The sequence below is a fragment of the Myxine glutinosa genome, chromosome 5 (genome assembly GCF_964187855.1).
Source record: "Myxine glutinosa chromosome 5, kmMyxGlut1.1, whole genome shotgun sequence".
NCBI lineage: Eukaryota > Metazoa > Chordata > Myxini > Myxiniformes > Myxinidae > Myxine > Myxine glutinosa.
The window spans coordinates 36,975,769-37,002,883 of record NC_136265.1 but is presented as its reverse complement, the minus strand read 5'-3'; the positions used below and the strand labels follow the sequence as shown (position 1 = coordinate 37,002,883).

At 50.6% G+C, this 27,115-nt stretch overlaps 1 protein-coding gene across 1 annotated transcript in view; it reads right to left on the bottom strand.

Annotated features, from left to right (window-relative positions):
* SLC5A7 (solute carrier family 5 member 7) overlaps positions 1-23,326 on the bottom strand; it is a 160,128-nt gene extending 136,802 nt beyond the window's left edge. The window contains exon 1 of the mRNA XM_078777912.1: positions 23,219-23,326. The gene's annotated coding sequence lies outside the window, so the exon portion shown is untranslated. The remainder of the gene's footprint in view (positions 1-23,218) is intronic.
* Between the last annotated feature and the right edge of the window lie 3,789 nt (positions 23,327-27,115).

Below are 27,115 nucleotides of genomic sequence, written 5' to 3'. Positions count from 1 at the left end.
GGACACTTTTGACCCCTTTTGCTCTTTCATCCTAAGACACCTTTAGACCCCATTTGGCCCTTTTAAGATCCCTGTTTCTTTAAACTCTTTAGACCCCTTTATAACCCTAAAAAAACTTTAGACCCCTTAGATAATTGGAAAACATTTCCTCCCAAAATCGGTTTTGCCGACCTTTTCCGTGTACTATTCGCGTCGCATCACACGTTGCGATGACGAATCTAAACTGATATCTCAAAGTGAAACTGATGTTGAAACGTGAAACTGAAACTACTGATCTATGGATCATCGAATGGGAAACCAGAATGAAATGCTGTGGGAAATTTCTGAAAGCAAAGCTACGGGGAATATAGATAGAGGGGGAAGGTCGGAGCTGAAGAAACGATGTGGAGAGGGATAGGTGCCTGGAGGTGGTCGGTTGGTATGGAAAGAACTTTGGTGATCTTCCATCAGGCTGTAGGCCCAAAACATGCCTAAATCCATTTCCCAGCTGAGCTTTTATAATAACACCTTTACAAATCAGTACTTCGGAGGTACAACAACTATGGATTGGAAATCTTAGCTGATAGAATGGAACGAGGTTATCGAGGTTACCAGCTACACCCATTGCAACATCTGCTCATGAATATTTACACTGAATTCCCATTTCTATCAATACACACTCCAAAGGAAATTGCTCATTTCAGGTGAGACATTTATGCACCCCCGTCATTAGGTACATTTGCTTATATATATATATATATATATATACACAGACTTGGCATTTAATATGAAATATACAGGGTGTCTCAAAATGGATGGAACCCATTAACATGATAATAATTTATTACTCAGACAAGAAACTCCAAAAAAGATTACATTTCCTGGAAGCTGATATGATAACAATTAAAAAACTGAAGATTTGAGGTCTCTAGCTCAAAGGATACATTTATTAGAGCACATGTTCCAAATGACCGCCTTTGCGCCTTAGACACACTTGAAGCCGACGAGCGAAGTTGTCAATCACCCTGACACACTCTTCCTTCCTGATGGCACGAATCTTCTGGGTGATGGCCACTTTCAGTTCAGAAATGGATTGAGGACGATTCTCATACACGTGGCCCTTCAAGAACCCCCAGAGATAAAAATCTGGGGGGTTCAGATCAGGTGAATGCGGAGACCACTCGGGTTCGCAGCGCCTGCTGATCAGCCGATCAGGGAATCGGTGGTCCAGCCACTCCATCGTGATGTTGGCTGTATGTGGAGTTGCCCCATCTTGTTGGAACCATTGCACATCTCGATTCACGCCACGACGTCTCCCAAGTCCCCTCCAGAACTTGCTGAGCACCACAATGTAACGCTCCTTTGTGACAGTGACTGCCTCCTCGTCTGCGTCTTCAAACCAAAATGGACCAATTATGCCATGTTTTGAGATGGCCACCCAGGCCGTGCATTTCACAGAGTGCAAGGGCCTCTGAAGCACCTCGTCTGGGGCTTGTTCTTGCTATTGACTTGCGAACACATTGTTCTTGCTATTCTTCAAAACTATTCGTCTTGCACCCCAGAACACATTGTTCTTGCTATTGACATGCCCATAGAGCAAGAAGTGTGCTTCGTCGCTGAACCAAACATCATCAAGAAAGTCAGGATCCTCTTCGATCTTGTTCTCGAACCACCGGCACATCACAACACGTTTTGCCATGTCAGCTGGTGTGAGTTTATGCTTGATCTGGATCTTGTATGGGTACAGCTGAAGATCCTTGATCAAGATTCTTTGCACTGACGCATGTGAAAGACCCAGCTCTTGGCTACGTCTTCGGATGGACTTTTTCGGGCTCCTTCCTACAGAATGTCTCACCCCATTCACATTGTCAGGAGATCTTGCAGTCAGCTTCCTGCGAGAACTGGGTGTTTCTGCCTTCTTGTTGAGGTTGTTTACTGATCCAGTGGCTTGAAATTTGTGTACCCAATGATAAATTTGGTTTTTCTGGGGATAGTTGTTGGAGTTGAACTTCCTGCAAAATTTTGCTTGCACCGTTTTGAATGATTTCGTCTCCAAATAAGTAGTGACGCAAAATATTTTTTCCTCCTTTGTCCAAGGCATTTTGATTGATAATTATTAGTTGTTATGGTCTCCTCTCTTCAAATCTGAAAGAAAAAGAACAAGAACATTAATATTGGCAGAATTATTAGCAGTGACATGGGTTCCATGTATTTTGAGACACCCTGTATATTTTTTCTTGACTTGGGTTTACTTTCTTAACTCAGTATATCAATCTGGTGAGTTTCTTTTACACTTTGGTGATTTATTTGTTAAAAGAACCATGTCACTGATTGTCTGTCGCAGCAAGAAGTCAACAACAAGATTATATCATAGGTGGCGTGGCAAAATGTACGGACAGGTGCATTTGATGATTGGCTTCACAGTCGGGTATACAAGGGTTGTTGCGTTCTGTATTAGTGGAAAACAACTGCTGCACATCTCCAAAAGTTATTGACGCTTCCTCTGGAGATGGTCCGTCAACTCGACAATGCTGTTTGTCATGGAGTGGTGGCTTTACGAAATTACATCATGAAACAGCGTGCTATTGCTCGGCAGTATGGCATCACTCAAGGTCAGGTGTCAAAGATCCTGAAACGAAATGCTCAGAGGGGTGTCCCTACTCCAATACCGAGGACAGCACGTCCCCGCAGAACCACAAGGAGGGATGATCGCCAGCTGCACCGGTTAGTCCGCAATGGCCGTACCAAGTCAGCTAATCGGCTTGGGGCTCAGTGGCAGCAACTGACAAATGTGCCTGTATCCAGAAGGCTATTCAACCAACGACTGGTTCAAGCAGGCTATCGTGCCAGGCGTCCCCTGAGAAAGCCATGCCTGACCAGACAACACCGCCAGCGCCGATTGCAGTGGGCCAGAGAGCACCGTCAATGGCAGCCAGGACACTGGAATCACATGATCTTCAGTGACGAGTCTAGATTTCTGGTCTATCGTCAAGATGGCTGCGTCTGAGTGCGCAGACAAGTGCATGAAGCCTACAACAAAGATTGTATAGTGCCAAGAGTCCAAGCTGGAGGTGGTGGGGTGACCGTTTGGGCTGCTTTTCATGCAGGGGGCAAAACTGACCTGGTTGTTCTGAATGGAAACCTGAACCAGTTCAAGTACAGGGCCATTCTGGAAGAAACATTGCTTCTATTTGCTCGTGCAGCCTTTCGAGGAAACTTTGTCTTCCAAGATGACAATGCACGGCCTCATCGTGCTCGCATGATCCAACACTTTCTTGCTGACCGTGGTGTAGAGCATATGGAGTGGCCTGCCATGTCCCCGGATATGAATCCGATAGAGAACTTGTGGGCAGAATTAACGCATCAAATCGACCACTTGGACCAGCAGCCGACCTCTGTGCGTGAATTGCAGCAGGCTATTGTCACTGCATGGCAAGCGATTCCTGTCCAAACCTTGGCAAATCTCGTGAACAGCATGCCTCAACGTGTACGTGCTCTCCTGAATGCTCGTGGGGGTTACACGAAGTACTGAACTGTAATTTTACTGTCCGTAATCCCAGTCGTAATTTATCTTTTGTTTTTGTTTAAAAAATTTTTGGCTAATGTGCAAAATAAAGAGATACTTCTGGAAAACGTACAGAAGTTTAACACAGTACTGTCCATGAATAGAGTTCGATATCAGTTTACATCACTTTCAAGGATCGATTTATTTGTTTTGAAATGTCAAATGTGGTTTTTGTTTCTTTTAAAGGTCACATTAACAAAATCTAGAATAATTTCAACATAATTCCAATTAACTTTTGGTTCTGAGACATCTTGAAAAGTAAGTTCACCCCCAGAAAAAAAATATTCCATATTAAATGCCAAGTCTGTATATATATATATATATATATATATATATATATATATAAATAAATATATATACAAGTATATATACATACAGTGTCCTCCATAAATATTGGAACAGTGAAGTCAAATTTGTTATTATTGTTAGGGTTAGATCGAGTGAGGGAAATGGGGCAAATGGGAAAAACATGGAGGGATGTAATGTCGAATCATCAGCATACGAGCATCAGCATTTGGTTATTTGTAGAAGAAGGAAGGTCATTGATAGAAAGAAGGAAGAGTATTGGAGACAGGACAGAACCCTTGGGGATGCCGCTGTTGATAGGGAAGGAGGGATATGTGGAACGATCAGCAATTGCAGAGATAGAACGATCCGAGTGAAAGTTCAATATGAGAGAGCATAGTGAAAGAGGAAAGCCGAAAATGTTGCCATGAATACATCAAATTGTCCATTGCATCAAGATTAAAATCTACGATCTTAATCAAAGCTCAGTTCAATCGGATGGTAATTGAATATTTTACAGATGAAAATTGATGATTTTGAAGTTTGACCTTGAATTGACATTTGACCTTTTGACCTCAAAAAGAGTTGCTTTCCCAATTTTGTGACTCAATATGCAAATGCTGTTAAACTTTTAAGGCATTCGAATAAAAAATAACAATTTTAGACATTTGACGTCAAGATGACCTTTGACCTCAAAATTAATAGGCTTCTTCCTTATGACCAACTCTACCATCTGGTGAAGTTTCGTGAAGATCGGATTAAAATTGTGACCTGTGGATGATTGACATACAGACAAACAGACAGACATACAGAACTAGAAATCGGTCAGAGACCGAGGACTTGCCGGAATGTACTTTTTTTTCAGGGGTGTTGGTTAGAAGGGAATCGGATAATGTTTGACAGAGTTATTAGTAAAAAAAAAACAATTTTTGACCTTGAGTTTCACCTTTCAAAGTCACTCAAGGTCAAAGCTCATGGTGCCAAATGAAATGTCGTATGTGACTTCCTATATGTCAGTAACAGTAAGTGTATGCATAACTCTTGTACTTTTAGAGTTATAGTGGTTGGAAATATATTTTAAATGAAAACTCGACCCTGTAGCGGTTACCGGAAGCATGGCACAATTACCCTGCACCGGCCGATGACGCAACCGGCGAGCGGTCGCTTGTCCGGACTCGCCCGGGCGTGTCCAGACTTGCCTTTCCCGGGCGAACGCTTGTCTTGCATACCACGCCCCGTTGAAAGGCGTGGCTTACCTATTTGCATACCACGCCCCGCCTGAGAGGCTTGGCTTTTAGTGCTTTTGAGTTCTTTCGTGTTGAGCTACAATAAATAGCTCGGTGAAACTTCGTTCCTGTGTTGTCCATTTTGTCTGGCTTATTCGTGCGAGCACAGCTCCCACAATTGGTGACCCCTTTCTAAGAACACGGCGATGGAGTCAGCTGTAGCTTTGATGCTCCCGGGCTGTTGGGAGTCGCATGCGGCCGTTTGGTTTGCTCAAGCGGATTCTCAATTCGCCCTGCGGAAAATTACGGAGGAGACGACGCGCTACCACCACGTGGTCTCCGCGCTCAACGCCTCCGCCACTGCCCGGTTCCTGAGCTTCCTACAGCACCCGCCGGACGCCGACGAATACGACGCGCTCAAAGGCCTACTCCTCGGTGCGTTTGGACTCATGGAGACCGAACGCGCGCGACAACTACTCGACCTCCCGGAGCTGGGCGAGGCCCGTCCATCCGAACGCATGGACCACATGCTTGCTCTTCTCGGTGACCACAGCCCGGACTTCCTCTTCCACGAGCTGTTCCTCCGGCGGCTACCTGGGCAGGTACGGTTAGCTTTGGCTAACTCGCCCCACCACGGACCCTCGCGCCCTGGCCAGGGAGGCCGATAAATTTTTCTCGGCCAGGCGACACGTCGGAGCGGCCACCTGGAAACCTGGGCCGACCGAGGCAACGCCCGCGCCACGACTGGCGACACCACCGCCCGAGTCCGCGCCACTGATGGCCGCCGCGACACCCCATCGACCAAACCCGATGCGACCACCGGAGCCTCCACCAGAGCGGACCATGTGCTATTACAACGCCAGGTTCGGGCAGAAGGCCAGAATGTGCCGCCCACCGTGCACTTTCGGCGGGTCGGGAAACGACCAGGCCGGCGCTCGCTGCCTGCCATGAGCGTCGGCCATTCAGGCAGCCTTCTGTTTATCACGGACACAGAGTCCGGGCGGCGTTTTTTGTGTGACACCGGCGCGCAGCTGAGCGTGATACCCGCCTCAGTGCAGGACAAACAGGCCGTGCTGTGCGGCCCTGCCTTGGTAGCCGCAAACAGCTCTTCCATCCGCACCTTCGGTTCGCGCAGCGTCGCATTCTGCTTCGGGGGCCAGCGCTTCAGGTGGGACTTCATCAAGGCAAACGTGCCCATGGCCTTGCTGGGTGCAGATTTTCTTTGGGCGCATGGGCTTTTGATCGACGTCAAACGGTGTCGGCTCATCAACGCGGAGACCTTCAGCTCACTCGCTTGCTCATTGAGCGGCTCCGCTCCGACCAAGCTAGCCTGCGCGCTCCCGGCCGTGGACGATTTCACCCGCCTGCTCGCCGAGTTTCCCACCCTCACGCAGCCGACGTTTTCGGCCGTCGCCGTCAAACATGGCGTCGAACACCACATCCCGACCACAGGACTACCGGTCTACTCCAGGGCTCGCCGCCTCAACCCGGCCAAACTCGCCATAGCGAAGGCGGAATTCGATGCGCTGGAGCGATTGGGCATTGTGCGACGCTCCAATAGCGCGTGGGCCTCGCCCCTGCACATCGTGCCCAAACCGGGTGGTGGATTGCGACCATGCGGCGATTACCGCCGCCTCAACGACGCCACCACCCTCGACCAGTACCCGATACCACACATACAGGACTTTTCCACCCGTTTGGCGGGGCGGGTGATCTTCTCCAAGGTCGACCTTATTCGGGGCTACCACCAGGTACCTGTCCGGCCGGCCAACGTTCCGAAGACGGCTGTAATTACACCTTTTGGCCTCTTCGAGTTCCTCCAAATGCCGTTCGGCCTTAAGAACGTGGCCCAGGCCTTCCAGCAGCTGATGCACAGCGTGCTGCGCGACCTCACCTTCCTTTTCGTCTACTTGGATGACATTCTCGTCGCCAGCACTTCCCGGGCGGAGCACCTCATCCACCTGCGCACGCTTTTTGAGCGCCTCGGCCAGCACGGCCTCATCATCAACCCGGCGAAATGCCAGTTTGGCGTAACGGCCGTCGACTTCCTGGGGCACCGCATCACGAAGCGCGGGGCCGTCCCGCTGCCTACCAAGGTGGAGGCAGTCACACGTTTCCCGCACCCCCGCTCCATCAAGGCCCGACAGGAATTTTTGGGGATGGTAAATTTTTACCACCGGTTCGTGCCTCGCGCCACCCAACTCATGCGCCCCCTGTACGAAGCCCTCCAGGGCAAGCCGGCCAAGCACGACGTCGCCTGGACCACAGAGATGGAAGCGGCGTTCACGGGCACTAAGCTGGCCCTCGCCAACGCGACCATGCTGGCACACCCGGCGCTCGACGCACCCATCGCCCTCACCACGGACGCTTCTGACTACGTGGTGGGCGCCGTGCATGAACAGTGGGTGAACGGGGCTTGGCAACCGCTGGCCTCCTTAAGCCAGCAGCTTTGACCTAACGAGCGCAAGTATAGCGCTTTCGACCACGAGCTCCTCGGCCTTTACCTGGCTGTTCTCTACTTCCGCCATCTTTTGGAGGGCCGCCCATTCACGGCGTTTGTGGACCACAAACCCCTGGTCTTCGCCATGGCCAAGGTTACGGAGCCATGGTTGGCCCGCCAGCAGCGCCACCTCTCTGCCGTGTCCGAATTTACGACGGACATCCGGCACGTTGTGGGCAAGGACAACGCTGTGGCCGATTGCCTCTCCCAGTCTGGCGCGAACGCCGTCCACCTGGGTGTGGACTTCGCCTGCATGGCGGCCGACCAGACCGCCGACCCCACGGTGCAAGCCCTCCGGACAGCGGACACAGGACTGCGGTTGGCCGACGTCCCCTTCAAGGACACAGGCACAGTTCTCCTGTGCGATGTTTCCCTGGGCCAACCTCGCCCCATCGTGCCCACTGGATTGCAGTGGCACATTTTTGCCGCCCTCCACGGCCTTTCCCACCCGGGCCGGAAAGCATCACAGAAACTCGTGGCAGCGAAATTCGTCTGGCACGGGCTCCGTAAAGACGTCCGCGACTGGGCCAACACCTGTGTTGCCTGCCAGCACGCGAAGGTCCACCGGCACACCCAGGCCCCGTTGGCACCATTGGATGTGCCCGCGCGGCACTTCGACCACGTCAATGTGGACCTGGTGGGACCCCTTACCTCCTCGCGGGGCTTCACCCACCTCCTCACGATGGTGGACAGGACCACCAGGTGGCCGGAGGCCGTCCCGCTGGCATCAACAACATCCGCCGACGTGGTGCAGGCCTTCGTTGGCACCTGGATTGCCCGTTTCGGCGCCCCCTCGGACATCTCCTCCGACAGAGGCCTGCAATTCACCTCTGAGCTTTGGGGCGCAGTCGCCCAGGCCTTGGGGGTCAAGCTTCACCGCACCGCGGCCTACCACCCCCAAGCCAACGGCTTGTGCGAGCGGTTCTACTGCTCGATGAAGGCCGCTCTCAGGGCCAGCCTCCAGGACGACGGTTGGGCCGACAGGCTCCCGTGGGTCCTATTGGGCCTCCGAACGGCCCCTAAAGAGGACCTCCAGGCTTCCACCGCCGAGCTGGTCTACGGCCAGCCACTGCGCGTGCCAGGCGAATTCATCCCTGACGCCACCGGCCCCTGGTCCGCGGCTCGCCAACGTTCGGTCCTCCAGGAGGCCGCCAGGAGATTTGCCCCCGTGCCCACGTCCCACCACGGCTGCCCCCAACCCCACGTCCCCCCCAACACTTCGCACTGCGGAGTACGTTTTTATCCGGCACGACGCACACCGGGGACCGCTCCGGCCGCCGTACGATGGACCTTTCCGGGTCCTGAAGAGGGACGACAAGTCATTCATCATCGACATCGGCGGCAAGCCGGACCGCATCTCCGTGGACCGCCTCAAGCCGGCCCATTTGGACCTCGACCAACCTCCACGGTTGGCCCTTCCTCCACGACGGGGCCATCCCCCGTCAACCAAGCCCCCCGCCCGACCATCCACCGCCACGCCACCGACCACCCCCGCACGAATCGCCAGGGGTCGTTTCGGCCGGGTCATCAGGACCCCCCTCAAGCTCACTCTCCCGGTGCATGTTAATTCTGAGGGGGCGCATGTAGCGGTTACCGGAAGCATGGCACAATTACCCTGCACCGGCCGATGACGCAACCGGCGAGCGGTCGCTTGTCCGGACTCGCCCGGGCGTGTCCAGACTTGCCTTTCCCGGGCGAACGCTTGTCTTGCATACCACGCCCGTTGAGAGGCGTGGCTTACCTATTTGCATACCACGTCCGGCCTGAGAGGCATGGCTTTTAGTGCTTTTGAATTCTTTCGTGTTGAGCTACAATAAATAGCTCGGTGAAACTTCGTTCCTGTGTCGTCCATTTTGTCTGGCTTATTCGTGCGATTACAGCTCCCACAACCCCCCTGATTTCACGTTTCGGGTGACCTTGAGCTTGACCGTGGGCCTAGAGAGTTAAAAATTGGGCACAGTCTATTCCAGGGCAAGGCAAATATGTGTGTAAAGTATGGCGATGCTATGTGCAACGATGTAGACGTAGTATTGCGCACAAACAAACAGACAGACAGATAGACAAACCAACCAACCAACACACTTGCCGGAATATATTCCGGCAAGTAATAACGCACAAGATCAACAAATATACTTTAAAGTCTTCGATTTTGCAAGTAACAAACAGACAGACGGGGTGAAAACACAACCTCCGTCCACCTTAGGTGAACATTTGGGTCGAGGGATGAAGGCATCGTACCATGTATCTTGAAATACCCGCATACCAGTTTCAAAGATTTCTACACAGACATCAAGGTATACTTCCACGTCAATGGGATAAGAGTGTATGTGCATGAGCAGGGAAATACCTGCAAAAATAGATTCTTCTTCTTTTTTTTATGCAGTCACATCATTGACTGAGGGCGTGGCTGTGCCGCTGATGCAACTCTATAGGTTAAGGCAGGAATTTGTAATTTGTTCATGATGCCGGCGATGGCTCGCCTACACTTCACGACGGACACCGGGGATCTTTTTCGTCCATCAACTAACCCCCGAGAGACAGGACACCTGTTCAATGTCCTTCCGAGGGACGGTCCGCACATCGATGCCTCATCCTGCCTGCATAACACCAGGATGGCAGTTCATAGCTGTGTGGGGCTTCAAACCCGGGTTGGACAGTTCAGAGACGAGTGTGCGTACCTCTCGTATCGGTGAAGTGTGCGTATAGGTGAAGTTTCATAAATTCCCTCCATACTTTGATTGTTTTGTTTTTTAAATAAAGAGTTGAAGGAGCTGGGGCTCCCACGTCGATCGGAAGAATGAACGCGACAAAAAGCTGGAATTCATCCGAGTTGCTTTAATCAAACCAAACACTCAGGCACTCTGAAAAGCCCGTTTATCGGGCAGCAATATATATACATATTATCCCGGAGCGTTTGCCCAGGAAAGGCGAGAGGGGGCGTGGCCCAGCGTCCCGACCGAGGGCTGGCAAGTTGAGCGCGGGCCTGCCTGGGCGTCCTGGACGAGCCCGGCATGGTGATCGCTCCGCGTCCTTGATAGGTGCAAGGCGATTGTGAAAACCCAGCGGTAGCCGCTACACACGTCCCCCCAGAATCGACTTGCACCGGCAGGGTCAATTTGAGGGGGGTCCTGATGACCCGGCCGAAGCGACCCCTGGCGGGTCGTGGGAGGGGGTCCGGTGTGGTGGTGGGCGGTCGAGTGGGGGGCACCGTGGACGGGGGGCGGCCTCGCCGCGGCGGAAGGGCCACCCGTGGTGGGTGGTCGACGTCCACGTGCGCCGGCTTGAGGCGGTCCACCGCAATCCGGTCCGACCTGCCGCCGATGTCGATGACGAACGACTTGTCGTCCCGTCGCAGCACCCGGAAGGGCCCGTCGTACGGCGGCCGGAGTGGCCCCCGATGTGCGTCGTGACGCACAAAAACATACTCCGCTGTGCGAAGTGCTGGGGGGACGTAGGACTGGGGGTCACCGTGGTGGGATGTTGGCACGGGGGCAAACCGTCGGGCGGCCTCCTGGAGGTCCGAGCGCTGGTGAGCTGCGGACCAGGGACTGGTAGCGTCGGGCACGAATTCGCCCGGGACGCGTAGCGCCTGGCCATAGACAAGCTCGGCGGTGGATGCCTGGAGGTCCTCCTTGGGGGCCGTGCGGAGGCCCAAAAGGACCCACGGCAGCCGGTCGGCCCAACCGCCGTCTTGAAGGCCGGCCATGAGCGCGGCCTTCATGGAGCGGTGGAATCGCTCACACAACCCGTTTGCTTGGGGGTGGTAGGCCGTAGTACGGTGGAGCTTGACCCCCAGGTTGCGGGCAACCGCGCCCCACAGCTCGGAGGTGAACTGTGGTCCACGGTCTGACGAGATGTCCGCCGAAGCGGGCGACCCAGGTGGCGATGAAAGCCTGCGCCACGTCGGCGGTGGTGGTGGAGACGAGGGGAACGGCCTCCGGCCACCTGGTGGTCCTGTCCACCATGGTGAACAGGTGTGTGAACCCCCGTGACGGGGGGAGGGGGCCCACCAGATCCACGTTGACGTGGTCGAAACGTCGTTCGGGCACGGTGAAAGGTGCCAGCGGGGCCTGGGTGTGTCGGTGGACCTTGGCCCGTTGGCAGGCCGTGCAGGTGCTGGTCCAATCGCGGACGTCCCGACGAAGGCCGTGCCAGACGAATCGCGCCGACACCAGCTTCTGGGAAGCTTTCCGGCCCGGGTGGGAAAGGCCGTGGAGGGAGGCGAAGATGCGGCGTTGCCAGGTGACGGGCACGATGGGGCGAGGCTGGCCTTGGGAGACGTCGCAGAGCAGGACAGTGTCCGCGAAAGGGATGTCGGCCAGGCGGAGGCCCGTGTCCGCCGCCCGGAGGGCTTGCACCGTGGTGTCGGTGGTTTGGTCCGCCACCATAAGCGCAAAGTCCACGCCCAGGTGGACCGCGTTCGCGCTGGCCCGGGAAAGACAGTCGGCCACGGCGTTGTTTTTGCCGGCGACGTGCCGGATGTCCATGGTAAACTCCGACACGGCGGAGAGGTGGCGCTGTTGGCGGGCCGACCACGGCTCCGTGACCTTGGCCATGGCGTAAACCAACGGCTTGTGGTCGACGAACGCCGTGAAAGGTCGGCCCTCCAGGAGGTGGCGGAAATGGCGGACGGCCAGGTGTAAACCGAGGAGCTCCCGGTCAAACGTGCTGTATTTGAGCTCGTTCGGCCGGAGCTGCCGGCTGAAAAAAGCGAGTGGCTGCCAAACCCCGTTCACCCATTGCTCATGTACGGCGCCCACCGCGTAGTCGGAGGCATCCATGGTGAGGGTGATGGGAGCGTTGAGCACCGGGTGAGCGAGCAGTGTTGCGTCGGCGAGGGCCCGCTTTGAGCTTTGGAAGGCCGCATCCATTGCTGCGGACCAGGCGATGTCGTGCTTGGCCGGCTTGCCCCGGAGGGCTTCGTAGAGGGGCCGCATGAGTTGAGCAGCGCGGGGCACGAAGCGGTGATAAAAATTCACCATTCCCAGGAATTCCTGCAGGGCCTTTATGGTGCGGGGACGCGGGAACGTGGTGATGGCCTCGACCTTGGTTGGCAGCGGCACGGCCCCGTTCTTGGTGATGTGGGGGCCCAAAAAATCAACGGCCATCGTGCCGAAGTGGCATTTGGCCGGGTTGACGATGAGGCGGTGCTCGCTGAGGCGCCCGAACAGTGTTCGGAGGTGGAGGAGGTGCTCGGCCCGGGACGTGCTGGCGACGAGGATGTCGTCCAGGTAAACGAAAAGGAACGGCAGGTCGCGCAGCACGCCGTCCATCAAGCGCTGGAATGCCTGAGCCGCGTTCTTGAGACCAAACGGCATCCGCAAGAATTCGAATAAGCCGAACGGCGTGATGACTGCCGTTTTAGGGACGTCGGCCGCCCTGACAGGTACCTGGTGATATCCCCGTATGAGATCAATTTTCGAAAAAATGACCCATCCCGCCAGACGGGCGGAGAAGTCTTGGATATGCGGGATCGGGTACCTGTCGGGGGTGGTAGCGTCATTGAGACGGCGGTAGTCGCCACACGGGCGCCATCCACCCCCCGGCTTTGGCACGATGTGCAGTGGCGAGGCCCACACGCTATCGGAGCGCCGCACGATGCCGAGGTGCTCCAACGCGTCGAATTCGGCCTTCGCCACAGCGAGCTTGGCTGGGTCGAGGCGGCGGGCCCTGGCGTAGACCGGCGGGCCCGTGGTTGGTATGTGGTGCTCGATCCCATGCCGTACTGCGACGGCCAAAAACGTCGGCCGCGTGAGGGCCGGGAACTCCGTGAGCAGGCGAGCAAACTCGTTCGCCGCCGGGACGGCGCATGCCAGCTCGGTCGGCGCGGAGCTGCTCAATGTGCATACCAGGGAGCTGAAGGTTTCGGCGTTGATTAAACGACACCGTTGGACGTCCACCAGCAGTCCGTGTGCGCAGAGGAAGTCGGCGCCTAGCAGAGCCATGGGCACGTTTGCGGTTACAAACGTCCAAGCAAAGCGTTGGCCGCCGAAGCAGAGGGTGACGTTGCGCGGGCCGAAGGTGCGGATGGTCGATCCGTTGGCCGCAACCAAGGAGGGGCCGCAAACCGCGGATTGCCTGTCCTGGTCAGAGGCGGGTATGACGCTCAGTTGGGCGCCGGTGTCGCACAGGAAGCGCCGTCCGGACGCTTTATCCGTGATGAACAGTAAGTTGCCCGTGTGGCCGGCGCTCATGGCTGGTAATGAACGCCGGCCCGGCCGTTTCCCGGCCTGCCGAAGGTGCACGGGGGTCGGCATGTCCGGGCCTTCTGTCCGAACCTGGCATGATAGTAACACCACGCTTGGTCAGGTGGAGGCCCCGGTCGTCGTGCTGGAGGTGGTCGGCTCGGGGTAGCGGCCGCCAATTGCGTGGGCAGTTCGGTCGTCGACCGTGCCGGGTGCTCGGGCGCCATGGGTGTTGCGTCGGACGGCGGTGGGTCCCATGTCGCCGCTGCGATGCGCTGTCCTGCGGCGGAGATCTTGTCGGCTTCTCTGGCAAGGGCCCGGGGATCTGTGATCGTCGTGCTTGCCAGGGCGAGGCGTACCGGGTTAGGCAGCTGACGGAGGAACAGCTCCCGGAACAGGAATGCCGGAGAGTGCTCGCCGAGCAGTGAAAGCATGTAGTCCATTCGCTCGGAAGGGCGCGTGTCGCCGAGCTCGGGCAGGTCGAGCAGGCGCCGTGCGCGTTCCGCCGATGGGAGGGCGAAAGCGTCGAGGAGAAGCTTCTTAATCGCGCCGTATTTGTCGGCGGCTGGCGGGCTCTCGAGGAGGCTCAGGGCGCGGGCCGTGGTGGCCGAACCGAGCGCTGCTACCACATGGTGGAAGCGGGTGTCGTCGGCCGTGATGCCTCGCAGGGCGAACAGGGAATCCGCCTGTGCGAACCAAACCGCCGCGTGATCCTCCCAGAAGGTAGGCAGTTTAAGGGCGACTGCCGTGTCCATGTCGGTAGGTCACCAATGAAGGAGCTGGGGCTCCCACGTCGATCGGAAGAATGGACGCGACAAAAAGCTGGAATTCATCCGAGTTGCTTTAATCAAACCAAACACTCAGGCACTCTGAAAAGCCCGTTTATCGGGCAGCAATATATATACATATTATCCCGGAGCGTTTGCCCAGGAAAGGCGAGAGGGGGCGTGGCCCAGCGTCCTGGCTGCGGCCTGGCAAGTTGAGGGCGAGCCTGCCCGGGCGTCCTGGACGAGCCCGGCATGGTGATCGCTCCGCGTCCTTGATTGGTGCAAGGCGATTGTGAAAACCCAGCGGTAGCCGCTACAGAGTCCTTATTAACCTTGAACGACTTGATTTAGCTTACTCGTGTGTCAAGGATCATGAGCCATATGCATTTACCATTGATGAACACAATTTACCCAAGCGGACCTATGCCCACACCCCTTCTACTCTCATAATGAGTAGCCACCACCACCAGCCAGGCCTCTCCCTCCACATTCCTTCATGAATAAGCAATTTCTTGTTTCTGTAATTTCGAAGGTTCAAGGTCGACATTCTACGTATTTCACATGCAGGTCAAAGACATTAGAAGACAGACACCATGATGTTTTCTTTTGTTTTTTTTTGTATACAAGATCGAGGCTCGTGTAAGAGCTAACATTAATCATATAAAAACAAACTGACACACAAAACATAAGATAAAGGGAGCGGGAGACAAGATGGGGAGAGAGAGGGAAGCACACAAGTACAACAGTAGAGAACAGGGACATCGGGAGATCTGTGGGAGGGAGAGGGCTTGGGGGAGGGCATGGGAAGGGGGGGGGGGGTTTATAAAACACATGGACACTGCTAGGACTTCCAGGAAAGAAGTCGCTATTTCAAAAAAGTGGATCTGGGGTGAATTAGCGGGAGTAGAAAAGATCAAGGTTTTGGATTGGGGAAGATAAGAGGCGGTGGTGAAGAGCTGTTTTAAAGACCTGGAGGGAGGAGTGGGATTGAAGAGAGTGAGGGAGTTTGTGCCAGAGGTGGGAGAAAAGAGGAATGAAAGAGCGAAGGTGAATAAAGAGTCTTGATTTTGGCAATTTCACCAAAAGAAGGTTGCTGGCAGATCTTGTGCAACCTGTAGGAATATTTGGGGGACAGAGCACACATAGAGCTCGGGGAGCAAGGCCGGAGAGGAGTTGGTAGAAGACAGAAAGACCACCTACCTGCCTTCGGTGATGAGTGAAAGGCCCTCGGAGTTAGGTTCATCGCGGGAGATTCCAATGATTCTGAAATCTTTGGTTTCACCAGCGTGAAGCCGAGCTAGGTGTGAGGCTAGGTGAAGCCTGCTCAGCGTCGACTAGTCTGGCATTTCACTCAGGCCAACTGGCACGGTCTTCAAGCACCCATCAATCATCTGGACTGGTCTCCCATCTCTACCACCTCTGACATAAACTCATCCGGGGAATTCTTCCAAAGTTAATTGCTCTCTCTCATGCACAGATTTATCCCATCTCGTCTTCAGTTGTCATACCCTTCCTCCCGTCCACGGTACACAAAATCTTGTGGTGAGGCTGTTGCCCAGAAACAACTTGCCTTCGTCTCCTGGAAAGCAAATCCAACGGAAGGAAATCTCATTTCCTTTCACAAAGCCTGAAAAAAGTGTGTGTCCACCCTCAGGAGAGCCAGGAAACAATATCTCTCTGTTCTCAAGACCGAACTCTCTTATCTGTCTCCGTCTTCCAAATCCTGGTGGCGTCTGGTCAAATCTGTTTCTGGTGTTTGTTCCCCCTCCATCCCCTCCCTTACCTCAAACGGCTACACAGTTGACTCCGCACGTGAAAAAGCTGAATGCCTCAACTCTGTGTTTGCCTCTAAATCTTGTATCCCAAACCCATCCCTCTCTGTACCCACCATACCCAGTCATACCCAGCTGCTCCTGGACTCCGTGTCCTTTCCTCCTGACAAGGTGGAAAAGTTTCTATCAACCCTCGACTCTGATTCTGCAACTGGACCTGACGGCATCAGCCCACGGGTCCTAAAATCCTGCTCTGCTGCTCTATCTCACCCTCTCTCTGTTCTCTTCACCCTCTCTTTTGCTCAAGGTCAACTGCCATCTGCTTGGAAATCAGCCAACATCACCGCTTTGCACAAAAAAGGTGCAAAAACAGATCCTAGCAACTACAGACCAATCAGCCTTCTCCCAATTATCAGCAAAGTCATGGAATCCATCATTGCTTCGGATATCAAATCTTTCCTCTTCTCCAATGGCTTGATCTCTGATCATCAATTTGGTTTCAGACCAGGTCACTCTACTCTGGACATGCTGCTTCTGCTGTCAACAATGGATTGAAGTCCTCAATGCCAAACAGGAAATTAGAGCTGTCTCCCTCGACATATCACGTGCCTTCGATACGGTCTGGCACCCCGCTCTGCTCACCAAACACTCCTCCTTTGGTATCCATGGAAATCTCCACGCATGGCTGGCGGACTTCCTCTCTAGTCGTAGTCAACGTGTGGCCCTGAATGGGTTTCTCTCATCTCCTCTTCCTGTTCAGGCTGGAGTTCCCCAAGGCAGTGTTCTGGGCCCTGTGCTTTTTCTGTCATCTCTTTGCTGATGACTACACTCTCTGCCGCTCCATTCCTCATCCCTCAGATCGGCAGTCTGCAGCCTCCTCACTCTCTGCAGACCTGGACAAAATCACAGGCTGGGCAAACAAGTGGAACATGTCTTTCAATCCTGACAAATGTCACACTCTTACGATGTCTCTCCGAAAAGACCGACTGGACAACCCTCCCATCTACTTTCTGAATAATACTCTCCAAGAAGTTCTGTCACTCAAGCTTTTGGATCTCACTATCTGCCATGATCTTTCCTGGGAAAACCACATTTCCAAGCTGGCCTCCAAAGCCAGTCGCCGACTGGGCATCCTCCGTCGTGCGAAGTCCTTCCTTGGCACACCTGAGCTCCTCCCCACATACAAGGCTTTCATCCGCAGCTCAATAGAATACTGCTCTCCCCTCTGGGCTGGTGCTCCTGCCTCACATCTAGCTCGTCTTCACGCTGTTGAAACCAAAGCGTTCAGAATCATTGGAATCTCCCGCGATGACGCTATCTCCGAGGGCCTTTCATTTACTCACCGCAGGCAGGTTGATGGTCTTTCCGTCTTCTACCGACTCCTCTCCGGCCTTGCTCCCCCAGCTCTCTCTGGGCTCTGTCCCCCAAATATTCCTACAGGTCGCACAAGATCTGCCTGCAACCCTCTTCTGGTTAAACTGCCAAAATCAAGACTCTCTGCTCACCTTCACTCCTTCATTCCTCTTTTCTCCCGCCTCTGGAACAAACTCCCTCACTCTCTTCAATCCCACTCCACCCTCCAGGTCTTTAAAACGGCTGTTCACCACCATCTCTTATCTTCCCCAATCCAAAACCTTGATCTTTTCTACCCCCGCTAATTTCACCCAAAATCCACTTTTTTGAGGTGACTTTTGACTTCTTTCCTGGAAGTCCTTGGTCTCCTTGCGTTTTATACCTATCCTGCCTCCCCCCAGGCCCTCTCCCTCCCACACATCTCCCGATGTCCCTGCTCTCAAATGTTGTGTTTGTGTGATTCCTCCCATTCTCTCCCCATCTTGTCGACCGCTCCCCTTTTTATATACTTCGTTTGCTTGTTTGTTTGATTTGTTTGTTTGATAAATGTTAGCTCTTTCATGAGCCTCGACTCTGTATACAAAAAAAAAAAAGGGCAGGAGCACCAGCCCAGAGGGGAGAGCAGTATTCCATTGAGCTGCGGATGAAAGCATTGTATGTGGTGAGGAGCTCAGGTGTGCCAAGGAAGGACTTCGCACGACGGAGGATGCCCAGTCGGCGACTGGCTTTGGAGGCCAGCTTTGAAATGTGATTTTCCCAGGAAAGATCATGGCAGATAGTGAGACCCAAAAGCTTGAGTGACAGAACTTATTGGAGAGGATTGCTCAGAAATTTACATATTAGGTCACAAAATGGGTTCACCAATCAAAAGCTAGAAGCCTATTATTTCTTAGATCTGAAGCTCAAAAGTCAAGGCTGCATGAAATCATCAATTTTCATTTTGTATTTAACAAAAAAATGTTTTCGTTATTTTTGAGCATACGGAAGAAGAAGAAGACGTCTGAATACCAACAGACGTGGACAGGCTTTGCATTTTCAGATGCTACCTAGTTTTCTTTATTTTTCAAATACAAATAATACATCAAACCAAGATGGCAGACACCAGTCAATTTACAGTTGAATAGAGGCTGGTACCATTGGTGTGGTACCACGAGAGGAGAAACACAAACTAGATGATGAAACAGGTGTACGAAGACTTCAAGGAGCATTTTGGAAAGCCAGCATCGCCCAAATCAAATCTTCAGCAAACGCAGCGGACAACCAAAAATTCACGATTTGGGAATTCAAAACGTTTAAACATTCATTCTCAGATCTCCGAAAAAAAATCATTATGGAAGCGTTCTGCAGAGTTGGGTGTTTCGTATTCATCGTTACGTCGTACAATGACAGAAGATCTTCACATGAAACTATATGATATGAACCAAATGTCAATTGTGAATTGTCAAGTGCAGATCATGAAATCAGGTTGACAACTTGTGATGTGAATTCTCAATCTTGTGAAACGACAACGGCGGACGTCATACGGATGCACTCGCTGCCGAAAGAGGTATTGTAATTGTTGTATTGCAGTTACTTTAATATGTTATTATTACTCCTGTTATTATCTATTACTGTTATCACTGTAATATGTTAGTTTTTACTCCTCGGACTTATGGCTCACCCTGGTAGAAGGTATAAACAAATCTTGTATGAGCAGCTAAAACGATGTCCTGGTACTTATGGCTCACCCTGGTAGAAGGTATAAACAAATATTGTATGAGCAGCTGAAACGATGTCCTGGGACTTATGGCTCACCCTGGTAGAAGGTATAAACAAATCTTGTATGAGCAGCTAAAACGATGTCCTGGTACTTATGACTCGCACTGTACATCACCATGACACACAACCAATACTCTCTTACATGCGCTGCATATGTAACAACCCAAGGACAACACACTCCAACACCATTTTGAGATTGAAATATCCATATAACTATATATAAAGTACTGAATTTGTACAGAAATGACTTTAATGTGTACCTGTACCACTTTAACCACACTCGTTGGCGTAACGGTTGGAGCGTCCGCTCGGAGTCTGGGAGCTCGGTGGTTTGAACCCCGGCGGAGTCATTCCAAAGACTTCAAAAATGGTGCGTTTTGCTTTGCAAAAATTGGAAAATTAAATAAATAAATAATGGTGCAAAAAATGGTGCTTTGCAAAAAAAACGTTTTGCAAAAACGGTGCAAAAATGGTGCACACTCCCTCGCTTGACGCTCAGCATTTTAAAAGGACTGAGCACGGACAAACAACAATAGGTTGGCAACCATTGCTTTGATGGACCTAAAGCCTCCGAACCTACATTGAAGGTGCTTGCCAGGGAGCTCGCGTTATTATTATTTATATACAGACAAACATCTACTCTCCGACAGCTGTACACGGTCTGCCGACTACATTTTGCGGTGTCTCCAATCAGGGACAACCACCCGATGTCCTGCGGTCTTCGCAGATGTTAAACACATTTATAAACGACACGTGACTGTTTAAACGTGCCTCCATTGGCTATAAGTTAATGCGCAAAAGGTGCAAAAGGTGCATGACCCCAGTGCGGTGATCGAACGAGACTTTGCGTGTTCAGTCGTTCCTCCTTATAGTCTTGCTGCTGTTTCGTATGCAGCTTATGGCTGCTGGTTGCATCATTTCATCATCAAAAGACCCCGAAGATCAAGGACTAGGGTCATGACCCCCTCAGACCCCTAAGATGAAGACCTCAAAAATCTGAAACGTTAAAGTTAACCGTCAAGCCAACAACAGGCTCTTAGCGTCTCATTTTTTGTGTATACAATGTCGAGGCTCATGGAGGAGCTCGAACATAGAACAGATCAAGATGTGACGGAACGAAAAGAACAGCAGAGTACATTAGCATGGCCGTGCCAGTCGTGGCCGCCATTGCTCCTTGTGCGTAAAAGCGCATTTCCACGTTGCTCGACTCCACTTGAAACCGGTACCGAACTATTGAGCAATTTGTACCGGTGTGTGTGATGCGACCGTTATCTGTGTCTCGGAGCTGTATGACAACTTAGACCGAGCTTGGAGACGCGCATTATACGAGGAGCCCGCCCGGCACACACCGAGCGCCTTGACACCAATAAACGGATCCACGCACATGAAAGGGTCCGAGACGAGTTTGCTGATTGAACGCTCCGGGTGCGACATTTATCCTTAAAACAAAGACATTGATTGTTTGAAATACGAATCGAAGTTGTTTTATTTATTTCTCAGAGTCATTTGTTCACAAACGGGTGTGGATCACACATATAGGAAACACACACACACAAACACACATACCGATATATATATATACACACACACACACACACACACACACACACACACACATACAGATATATATACATACATACACACACACACATACATATATAGGACACACAAACATATATAGGACACATACATATACAGGACACACACACATATATAGGACACACACACATATATAGAACACACACATATATAGGACACACACATATATAGGACACACACACACACACACACACACACATATAGGACACACACACATATATAGGACACACACACATATACAGGACACACACACATATATAGGACACACACACATATATAGGACACACACACATATATAGGACACACACACATATATAGGACACACAAATATATAGGGGACACACACACACATATAGGACACACACACATATAGGACACACACACATATAGGACACACACACATATATAGGACACACACACATATAAAGAACACACACACATATATAGGACACACACATATATATAGGACACACACATATACAGGACACACACACACACACACACACACACATATATAGGACACACACACATATACAGGACACACACATACATATATAGGACACACACACACATTTAGGACACACACATATATAGGACACACACACACATATATAGGACACACACATATAGGACACACACACATATATAGGGCACACACACGTACACACATACACACACACACACACACACACACACATATAAGACACACACACACACATATATATAGGACACACATACATATAGGATACACACACACATATAGGACAAACACACACATACAGGATACACACACACACACACATAGAGGACACACTCATATAGGACACACACACATATAGGACACACACATACATATATAGGACACACACACACACACACACACAAACATATAGGACACACACATACACACACACATAGGTCACACATAAAGGACACACACACACACCCACATAGGATACACACACTCACACACAAAGGATACACACACACACACACACACACACACACACACACACACACACACACACACATAAACATACATATACATACATACATACATACATACACACGCACATACATACACACACACGCACAAACACATACATACACACACGCACATACACATACATATACGTACATACACACATACACACACATGCACATACACATAGGTACATACATACATACACACACACGCACATACACATACATATACGTACATACACACACATACACATACACACACATGCACACACATAAACATACATATATGTACATACATACACATACACACACACGCACATACACATACATATACATACATACATACATACATACATACATACACACACACGCACACACACACACACACACACACACACACACACACATAAACATACATATACGTACATACATACACATACACACACGCACATACACATACATATACGTACATGCATACATACACACATGAACATACACACACGCACACATACACATACATATACATACATACATACATACACACACATACACACACACGCACACACACACACACACACACACACACACATAAACATACATATACGTACATACATACACATACACACACGCACATACACATACATATACGTACATGCATACATACACACACATGAACATACACACACGCACACATACACATATACATACATATACGTACATACATACATGCACACACATACACACAAACGCACATATATACATACATAATACATATACGTACATACATATACATACGTACATATACGTACATGCACACATACACACACACGCACATACATACATGCATATTCGTACATGCACACATACACACACGCACATACATACACATACATATAGTGTAAACGTACATATACGTACATACATACACACACACACACACTCTGGAACTTTTGCGCAGGAGGAGGCCATTCGGCCCATCATGCCTGCGCTGCACCAACCCCATAAACCATCAGTCCCATCACCAATCTGAACACAAGGTACCTTCAACTTCAGTAAATATCACCGTCTACCCCTCTACCTCCAACGGATCCAGGTATCTCTCTAATTCCAATTTAAACCTATCTGCCGGCACTACCTTTCCGCGGAGCCCATTCCATGCAAATAACATCCAACTGCTGAGCCACACCTGTATACGTACCTATGATGTTCGTGAAATTCCGAGTGACGGTTTTTACCTTCACTCACCTTAACGTGCGACGTCCAGGTGTGATCGAACACGACGTAGAGCCCGTGAGTCCGTAAGTATACTTGTCCGTCTGCCTTTCGCGTTTCCCGCCGTTCTGATGTGCGAAGACCCCTCACAGATCTCCTCAGGATGACGCTCCGCTCACGGATGACGCCGAGTGCGCCCCTCACCCCCCAAACCCGTATCCCTCACCATGCCCCCTCTCCCCCTCCGTGTAACCCCACTTACCTCAAAAGGAATTGAATGGAAATTTCTACGAGCACGCACTCATCCCTCCCTCCTTCCCTCCCTGCCCCACCTTTATCTGGCTAAAAGCATCACTAACTTGATTTGTGTTCGACGCAGTAATCAGGTCTCGACGACCTCCACCCTCGACCTCCAACATGGCTTCTTCGGGCAATTTTAGACCAACAAGCTCGTGGTCACGGTGGTCGTGGCGGTCACGGTGCTCGTGGTGGTCACGGTGATCGTGGTGATCATGATGGTCGTGGCGGTCACGGTGGTCATGGTGGTCATGATGGTCGTGGTGGTCGTGGTGGTCACGGTGGTCGTGGCGGTCACGGTGGTCGTGGCGGTCACGGTGGTCGTCAAGGTGGTCATGATGGTCATGGTGGTCAAGGTGGTCATGATGGTCGTGGTGGTCATGGTGGTCATGGTGGTCGTGGTGATCAAGGTGGTCATGATGGAAGTGGTGGTCATGGTGGTCACGGTGGTCACGGTGATCGTGGCGGTCAAGGTGGGCAAGGCGGTCATGATGGTCGTGGTGGTCAAGGTGGTCACGGTGGTCGTTGTTGTCAAGGTGGTCATGGTGGTCATGGTGGTCGTAACCAGTCCCTGCGGGTCATTAACCACGACTGGTGAAATCTCGGGAACCTTCCTCTACTGACCCGCGAATCACACCATGGCACAACCAGGAATTATTCTGTAGAAAGTGGTGTGTACATATGTGTGGGGTGTGCGTATGTGTGATATTTGTGTGTATGTGTGATGTGTGTGTGTGTGTGTGATCGTTCTCAGATGGTTCACATACACACACATCACACCTACGCACACCCCACACATACGCACACCCCACACATATCACACACACACACACACACACACACAAACACGTGGATATCTTGACACATGGGAGGGCGACATCCCACCTTCTGAAACCCGCATATGGAGCATAAACACACACACACACATACACACACACCACATATACAAACACACCACATATACACACACCACACATGCACACACGCCACACATACGCACACCCCACACATATCACACACACACACACACACATGTGGATATCTTGACACATGGGAGGGCTACATCCCAACTTCTGAAAGCCGCAAATGGAGCATACACACACACACACACACACACACACACACACACACACACACACACACACACACACACACACACACACACACAAACACACCACACATGCACACACACCACACATGCACATACAGTACATATAGAAACACATATACACATGCACACACACCATACATACACCACATATGCAAACACACCACGCATACACACACCACACATGCACACACACCACACATGCACATACACTACATATACAAACACATATACACATGCACACACACCACACATCTACACACACCACACATACACATATACACACACAACATAAATGCACACACCACACATACACATATACACACACAACATACATGCACACACCACACATACACAGTATACACACACAACATACATGCACACACCACACCTACATATATACACACACAACATACATGCGCACACCACAAATACACACCACACATACACACACAAACACACACACCACACATCTACATACACCACACATACACATATACACACACAACATACATGCACACACAAACACATCACACATTTACACACACAACATACATGCACACACCACACATACATACACCACGCATACACACACCACACACATACACCCACACATACACACACACACACACACACCACACATCACACAAATACACACACAAACACACACACACACACACACACACACAACATACATGCACACACCACATATACACACATCACACATAAACACCACACACATACACACCACACATACACACACACACACACACACACACCACACATACACATACAGCATACATGCACACACCACACATACACACATCACACATAAACACCACACACATACACACCACACATAGACACACAAACACACATACACACACCACACATATACACACACAAACACACACACACACCACACATACACACACACAACATACATGCACCCACCACACTACACACCACACACACACACACACACACACACACACACACACACACACACACACACACACACACACACACACAATTGTTTCAACAAGAGTCGCTCAAATACAAACTGCACGAAGATGTTTCCTCCTATTAAACCTACAAAACATAAAAGCTTGTTGTCCTTCCTTACTCACTTTGTTACTCCCGCTAGGGAGTAATGCATTAGCTCGTGTCCATCCGTGTGTGTGTGTGTGTGTGTTCGTGTGTTTGTGTGTTTGTGAACAAGATATCTGGAAAAGTTTTGAACAGATTTGGATGGAAGTTCGTGGGATGATTGCCCTTGGGATAAGGAAGAATTGATTAGTTTTTGGTGAAGCTCAGGATATTATTCCGGATCCAGGAATTTTTTTGGGGAATTTTTTTGGGGAATTTTTTTGGGAAAGATTTTTTCTGTTCTCTTTAAAAACCATTTTCTCTGCAATAATTGGACCGATTGAGAGCAAATTTTCACCATAGGAGGGACTCGGTCTCTAGACTATTCTAATTGTAATTATGACGTCACAGGTCACGTGGTTCGGCCGCCATATTGTTTTGAGTGAAAAACACTAAAATCCAATTTTCTCCAAAACGCCTGAATAGATCGAGGCCAAACTTTGCAGGCAGAATCGCATACCCATGACGAACAAAAAAGTCAGCGAGCATGACGTCATGCATCACATGGTTTCAGTTATGACGTTTTTATGCACAAACCTTTAAAACCTAGCTCCTCCCTCATTTGTGATCCAATCGAGGGGAAACTTCACAGATCTGTTCAGCATATCAGTCTACTTAAATGTCTTTTTGGAATTTGCGATAGGTCACGTGGTTTGGCAGACATCGTTAATTAAACGCAAATAATAAAAACATTTATATCTCTTGAACCACTTCATTGATCGACGTGAAACTTCATACTGTAGTAGAAGTCATGAGGAGTAACAAGTGTGCAAAATTTGAAGATGATTGGATGTACGGTCTGGAAGCTAGAAGTTGTTATTGCGTGAAGAAGAAGTCTTCGACTGTGGACGATTAATTATTTATCACATGTACAGACTTGCAGGCATTGTTTGACACAATCTCCTGGGTTAATTTGAACCTCAAATAAAATTATAATTCCAGATTTGTCAATGGCTGAGGTATATTAACAAACGAATAAAACAGATTTGGCAAAATTCGAACTTTTAAAAAAAAGATCGCATATTCACCCAGGGTTGTGAGAGGCTGAAGAAGAAGAAACATCGCATGGGCTACCCAGACCAAATAAATAATTCTGGCTCTGCGATCTTCAGGTTTATTACTCCCGCCAGGGAGTAATGCATTCGTTCGTGTCCATCCGTGTGTGTGTTCGTGTGTTTGTGAACAAGATATCTGGAAAAGTTCTGAACGGATTTGGATGAAAGTTGGTGGGATGATTGCCCTTGGGATAAGGAAGAACTGATTAGTTTTTGGTGAAGCTCAGGATATTATTCCGGATCCAGGAATTTTTTTCTCCAGGAATAAATCCAGGAATAAATTCTCTGACACTTAGGGCCTACTTTCTTTTTCATTTATTG